The sequence below is a fragment of the Symphalangus syndactylus genome, chromosome 16 (genome assembly GCF_028878055.3).
Source record: "Symphalangus syndactylus isolate Jambi chromosome 16, NHGRI_mSymSyn1-v2.1_pri, whole genome shotgun sequence".
Classification (NCBI taxonomy): Eukaryota; Metazoa; Chordata; class Mammalia; order Primates; family Hylobatidae; genus Symphalangus; species Symphalangus syndactylus.
The window spans coordinates 30,111,627-30,119,056 of record NC_072438.2 but is presented as its reverse complement, the minus strand read 5'-3'; the positions used below and the strand labels follow the sequence as shown (position 1 = coordinate 30,119,056).

At 40.8% G+C, this 7,430-nt stretch overlaps 1 non-coding gene across 1 annotated transcript; it reads right to left on the bottom strand.

Moving 5' to 3' along the window:
• Positions 1-3,321: 3,321 nt before the first annotated feature.
• On the bottom strand, positions 3,322-3,424 carry LOC129465098 (small nucleolar RNA U13). Its single transcript, XR_008651875.1, has one exon. It is a non-coding gene; the product is annotated as a small nucleolar RNA U13 (small nucleolar RNA).
• Between the last annotated feature and the right edge of the window lie 4,006 nt (positions 3,425-7,430).

The window sequence follows — 7,430 nt, the reverse complement described above, 5'->3', positions numbered from 1 at the left end:
TTTTCTTGATTTCAGTTTTGCCATACTCATGAACCTCAATGATCTTCGTTTCTATTCATATTCCGAATTCTGTTTCTGTCATTTCAGCCAGCTAAGCCTGGTCAAGAACTCTTGTTGGAGAACCAGTAAGGTTGTCTGGAGGACATATGACACTCTGGCCATTTGAGTTATCAGAGTTCTTGCATTGGTTGAGTACAGTCAATGAACTTCTTTACTGGATGTTTTCTCAGTACCATGCTTTATGCAGAGTCTTTATTTGAAGCAGACTTCTTGTCTTCAGTCTCACAAGGGGGTATGTTAGCAAGGTATTTTGGTGTTGAAGCTTTGGGGTGTGATTCCAGTAGATGGTACTTAGGCTTATTGGTCACTTGGTAGACCCTTGTTTGGTTGTGTGTCTCCCCTATGTTTCCTCACAGTTGCAACTGGGTTCCCTCTCAATGCTCTGAAAGTTTGGGCTCCTCTCCCATTGAGTGCTGGCTGCAGATTGCAGCTTGTCACTCCTGCACTGCCCACTACAGCACTAAGTCCATCTCAGGGTTTATGTTTCTCCCCCTACTTGGAGGCAACAGGGGAAGGGACCTTAGTAGTCCTTGTGGCCAAGGGTCTTTTGCTTGTCTCCTGAGGGCTCCACCCCAGAAAGATGCAGGTCAACAATTGCTCAGTGCAATCATCCCAGGATAGAGGATCTGTGTGTGGGCCCAAGCCAAGGGTTCCTTGTCTGATTATGAGCAAGCTAGGGTGGGGGTGTGCAGAACCCATGGGAGATGGACTGGTTTCCTCTCCTTGGGTCAACTGCAGCTTGTTGAAGGTATGCATAAGGCACTTAGGGTCTTTGCTTCTTCATTAGTCCTAGGGTAGTAAATGCAGTTCCACTGCAGAGGGCAGAGAGGCTTTCAGTTGCCCTCAGCAGCTCTCTCCAGGTTGTTGCATAGCTGCTACTGGCTCAATAGCCTGGCAGTGGGTGGTTGGAGGCCCAGGCTTCGAGGACCTGCCCGGTGAGGAGCTATGGGGACAAGCATCTATATAAACAGTCTGGTCACTTTTCCGAGGAGCTACTGTAGTATGCTGGGGGTCTACTCCAGTCTCTGATCACCTCGGATTTTCTAGTACCTGGAGTTATCAACAGTAAAGACTATGAAACAGCAAAGATGGTGTCCTGCCCCTCCCTCTGGGAGCTCTGTCCCAGGGAGGTTTCAAAACTCTGTCTGCTGAAGAACACTGATGAGGGTAGCTGGAGACCCCAGTTGGAAGGTCCTGCCCAGTGAAGAGGAACAGGGCTGGAGACTTGCTTTAAAAAAAAGCAGTCTGGCCACGTTTGCATATAGCCACTGTGCTGTGCTGGGGGCCCACTTCAGGCCCCAGTCACCTCAGACTCTCCAAAGCCTGAAGGCTAAAATGGCGAAGTCAGCCAAACAGCAAAGGTAGTGGCTGGCCTTGCTGCTGGGAGCTCTTTTTCAGAGAAGTGTAACACTGCTACCAGTGGCTGAATGGAGTTCCAAGCCAGTGGGTCTTATTCTGTGAGGTGCCATGGAAGCAGGGCCCATAGACTGTTGCTTCTCAGCCCACTGGATTCTGCCCCTTTTCTAGTGGTATGTATGGAGGCCTGACCTCCTGCTTTGCCAGAGTTTCAGCTGCTTTTGCGAGGAAGCCCGGAAAGCCCAGGTATCTGAGGCTCCCAGGTCTCTGCTTGTGACTGGGCAGAGATTCCATGATCTGCTGGGATTCCATGTAGGTCTGTGTGTCAGACTGAAGGCCTTGGTGGAATGGGTTCATGAGGGTATCTACTCACCTGAGTGTTGCAAAGATCTGTGGGAGAAGCATGGGTTCCTGCGGTTGCCTATTTACTCACTGCTTCCCTAGACTAGGGAGGTTCCTTTGTGTTGAGGAGGTTCCATTCCTCTCCATGACAGCAGTGCACACTAGCTGCTTTTAGTTGGCCATCTCAGCTACCCCCTCTAATTTCTCATGGCATTCTAATGACATGACACTACTTCATGGACAATGAGGGAACCTTGCAACAATATTCTATTCCATTACCCACTTCTATATTTGGTTCTATTTCTGGATATACTTTACTTCTCTCTATATTATAAACCACACAGTTAATTGCTGTTATTTTTTCCTTACAAAACAAAATATCTTTTAAACAAATTTAAAAACAAGAAAAAGTTTCAAATTTTACCCAGATATTAACCATTTTCAGCACTCTTTATTCCTTTTTGTAGATCCAGGTTTCTATCTAGTATTCTTCTCCAACCTGAAAACCTTTTAATATTTTTTATAGTTCCAGCAAAAACCCTTAGAATTTAGTTCTTTTATTGATTTCTTTGAAAAAGTATTTTGTCTTTAGTTTTGAAGGACATTTTTATTTGATATAAATTTCTAGCTTAACTTTTTTTCCCAGGACTTAAATGATTTTGCTACATTGTCTTATGGCTTGCATTTTTCTGATGAGAACACTAATAATTCTCTACTTTTTTCTGCTATATATGATGTCTCTTTTTTCCTCTCTGATTACTTTAAAAATTTTCTTTTTATTCTTGGTCTTCAGTAATTTTATTATAATGTGTTTGGTGTGTTTTTCTTCATGGTTTTTTTTTGGGGGGAGGGATTTGTATGTTGTTTTCATCACATTTATAAAATATACAACCTTATTCCTTTGAATATTTTTCTTTTTCATATAAGTGAAGCCTAATGTTGTCCAAAAACCACTGAAGTTTTTTTTTGTCTGTTTGTTTCTTTTGTTTTTTGAGACAGAGTCTCACTTTGTCACCCAGGCTTGAGTGCAGTGGAGAGATCTTGGTTCACTGCAACCTCTGCCACCTGGGCTCAAGAGATCCTCCCACCTCAGCCTCCTGTGTAGCTGAGTATAGGCACATGCCGCCTCACCTGGCTAATAGAGATGGGGTTTCACCATGTTGCTAAGGCTAGTCTCAAACTCCTGGGCTCAAGCAATCTGCCTGGCTCAGCCTCCCAAAGTGTTAGGATTATAGGCAAGAGCTATCATGCCTGGCCTCTGTTTATTTTTCTTTCATCTATTTTTCTTTCTGTGCCTTAGTTTGTGTAGTTTCTATTACTCTATCTTCAAGTTTACTGATCTTCTGCAGTATCTAATTTATACTAAGTCAATCCAGGATAATTTTTATCTTAAGTATTGTATTTTTCATCTTTAAGACTTGATTTTCTTACTTGTATTTTGTATTATGTGTTTTTATTTAAAATTAAATATTCATCATATTAACAATAGCTCTTTCAAATCCTTGTTTGATAATTTCATCATAAAATTCATTTCTAGTTGTTTTTTTTTTGTTGTTTTTTTCAGGTCAGATGCTTATTGTGCAGACATGGTAACAAGTTTCAAGTACGGCACATCTCACATGTGTGTGAAACACCCAATCACCATGCTCATGAACTACCAGAGGATCATCATTTCTAGGTTTTAAAACTTTTTTTATTCAGACAACCTCACTCTGTCACCCAGGCTGGAGTGTAGTGGTGCAATCATGGCTCACTGCAACTTGTGCCTCCCGGGTTCAAGTGATTCTTGTGCCTCAGCCTCCCAAGTAGCTGGGATTACAGGCATACACCCCCACATCTGGCTAATTTTTGTATTTTTGGTAGAGACAGGGTTTCACCATGTTGGTCAGGCTGGTCTCAAACTCCTGACCTCAGATGATCCACCTGCCTTAGCCTCCCAAAGTGCTGAGATTACTGGTGTGAGCCACAGTGCCCGGCCTAAAACATTTTTTAATGACTTATTTTTTTCGTGGATACTGGGTTCCATTTTGCAGTTTCTCAGTCTATTATTATATTATTAGTTTAGTTAATACTGCATGTTTTGATTCTTATTATTGAGTGTTGACTTTTATGTTGTTGAGTTTTCTTAAGGAGCACTGGAATTTTTTCTGGAAGGGAGTTAAATTACTTGCAGATTTGCTTGATATTTTAGAGGCCTGTTTTAAGGGGCATGTCTAGTATAACCTTTACTGCAAGGCTAGTTTACCCCTACTATTTAGAAATGATACCTCTCAAGTCTCTACTCTTGGTAGGGAATGTTGCAGGTGGGCAATGCAGCCTCTCCAACAATAGTTTGTTAAAACTCAGAAGTCTCTCATTCCTTTGTGAACTCTGAGAATTGTCTCATTTATAGTTTCTAATTGTCCTTTCCTGACATTGTGAAATTTTACCCCATGCAAGCACAGCTTAGCATTCAGTTATAGTTTGGAGCAGATCCCTGTCAGATACATGGAGCTCTTGCCTCGCATAGTCCCCTCATCTCTGGTTCTTTCCTACAAATTCCAACCACATGAGCGTCCCTGAATTCCAGTCTTCCCTTTGCAAACTTAGTAACTCTCCTGTACTCTGCTTGGGTTCTTTCTTCCAGCATGGATTGTAAAGTGCTAGCAGGAAGAAAGCCAGAGTGTTTGTATTGTCCATTTTGATTATTTATCTTATCTTAGGGATCGTAGTTCTTTGATGAATGTGCTCCAATTTCCAAAAACAGTTAGTCCATTTTTCTAGTTCTTTATGATGGGTCTACAAGTCTATCTTAGTTACTCCCTCACTACTGGGAGTAATGTCCTCCACTCCATTAGATTTTAAGATAACTTATAACAATTCCCCCAGAGGTAACCAAGGCATATAAAACTGTTTGCTCAAATATATTTTCTATTAATAAGATAGAAATTTTATCACTCTTACAAATTAAAGGAACTGATTGCAAAAGATCTAGAGAACTGATGGTTGAAATAGAGGCTTCAGTAGCTAATAAGAATGTTTCTCAGTTAGCAAAATAAAACCGTATAATTAAGCATCATTTGATCAGTCAAGGAAGCATTGTTGTTGAGGATCTATATAATTTCTTATTCTCTTCTGAGTTTGGCAGAACATTTTTTCATTGTCCATACACGTTATAATAATGTCATTGATTTTTATCATTTTCTAAAGACTGAGTCTGATTATATTTTGAGGAACTGTTAATTCTTGGCCTACATGGCTCTTAGAAAACCTTTTTTTTCTGATTCAATTTGTCCAATGTAAAATGATGTAAATTTCTTCTCTCTCCTCTCTTTAGCCCTAAAGAGTCTTGGGACATTACTTTGGAATTATTCATTCGTTTAGAGAAATCAAAGAAAGCTAGCTAAGCATTTGTTTTCATTTTCATTATAGAAATTCCATTTTCACAGATTTTGACAATATTGGGTTCCTAATAAGTAAATACTTAAAACGTCAGAGTTATCGGATAAACAAAGAAGAATCTTTAGAGGTGAAAGATCCCGTATTACTACAGATGCGAATAAAACATATAAACACAAAAACAAAAAGGCTAATAAGTGTGCCCGATTCCATATTTCCTATCCTGCCCATTCCTGACACCTCAAGCTCATCAGAAATTTCTTAATAAAATGACCATATTAAAACCCACTTTCTATGCTGCTGCCACTGGTATGCGCACAGTCAACCAGAAACCATCAGAATCAGAACCAGAAACAAAGAGTCAGATTTAGCACTGGTCAATTGCTCAGTTACTTGATATGTGGTGCAATACACAGAGGCCTGTCTGAGATAATTGCAGATGTGGCTTTTGGAATATAGGGTAAGCCCAAATAAGTTTCACAGGACACTCATATAATTTTAGAGAGAAGTATGCCAGTACAAGCATTGCCAGCTTGAACCAAAAGGGACAGAAACAGTGAAATGAAAAAAGACCTTTGGGATCCCAGCTTTCTATGATCAGCAGGAAGGCTGAGGAGCAGTCTGCTGTGAATGTGGGAAATTTTTTATTGAAAAGAAAGAATGCTGCAGAGGGAGAAGACAAGAGCTCTGAGGGAGGGGCAGAGGGTAACCACTGCCAGGGAGAGGAACTGGGTCCTGATCATCACAATCAAGGAATATTTCCTGCTCCCTGATGACATATACTTGGCTGGATTTCACGGTTGATATAGACTGGTATATTAGACCATTCTTGCATTACTGTAAAGAAATACCTGAGACTATGTATTTTATAAAGAAAAGCGTTTTAATTGGCTCATGGTTCTGCAGGCTGTACAGCAGTCATGATGCTGGCATCTGCTTGGCTTCTGGGGAGCCCGTGGGAAACTTAAATCATGGCAGAAGGTGAAGGAGAAGCAGGTATGTTGCATGGCCAGAGCAGGCGCAAAAAAGGGGGATGGGGAGATGCCGCACAGTATTAACCAACCAAATCTCATGAGAATTAATTCACTAACATGATAATGGCACAAAGGAGATGGTGTTAAACCATTCATGGGAAACCAGCCCCATGTGATTCAATCACCTTCCACCAGGCCCCATCTCCAACACTGGGGATTACAATTTAACATGAGGTCTGGTGGGGGCACAGATCCAAGCCATATCAGCTGATGACTGCTATTTGCCTCCTGCCTTTCCTTTCTTTGAATGGGAGTATCCATTGTGATTAATCTGTTTTAGTCTCACCAGTGTATGTTTTTTGAAGGGAGATAAATAGTTCATCTTTTCAGATCAAGAAGATCTGCTCTTGTTGATCTGTGGCTAAGTAGCCCCATCTGCATCTGGGCTTGATACAGATTATGAGATTATGGGCGTTGAGCCTGACATTATAATTGGACAAGATTTCTTGGGGCCCTGGAAGTGGGTCTGCATATTTTCCATTTGGGATTATTTGAAGCGATTGTGGCTAGGAGGTGGACAGTCATTGTTTGCCAAAATAGTCATAATATTTTAAGCCCTTCCCCTCAAAAGTTGGGATCTGCTTCTCTACCTCTTGAATTTAAGAATAATCATGTGACTTTCTTTGGCCAATAGGTCATTAGCAAAATTGATACAAGCAGAGGTTTGAAAGTTACTTGTTCATGGAGTTTACTCTCTCTTGCTTCTCTTTGGAACCCTGGACCATTATGGAGAGAAGCATATGAAATATGAGATCATGTGGATCAGAGGCAGCTGTCTCAGTGGGTGTCCTTATCATACTAACTAGCCTGCCAACCATGAGATCTATGAATGAGTCCATTGTAGACCGCCTAGCCCCAGCAGTGCTGGCACAGAACAGAGAAAGTCCTCAGCAAACTCAGAGAACCACAAAAAATAATAAGCTATTAAGTTTTGGGACTTTCTTTATGCAGCAAAATTAATTAATACAAGTAACTGTGAAGAAGAGTGAATGTGGGGATATGGCTTCCTTGAACAATAAGGAGGTGGGCAGAGGTATTACTCTGAGACATTTGGGCCTTTTTTCTCCTTAGATGAACATGATACTGTGCTCACTGAAAACTTGGTTCAAGAAACAAGACAACTCAATATTTGTAAATCTTACTTAAATCGAATGAGTAACAAATTGTTAGCATAAGCTTTGTAAGAATCGTGATGTATGTGCTGACAGCAAGACTTATGAAATTAGCAAATATTTACCTATTTTCTCAACTCTTTCCTTC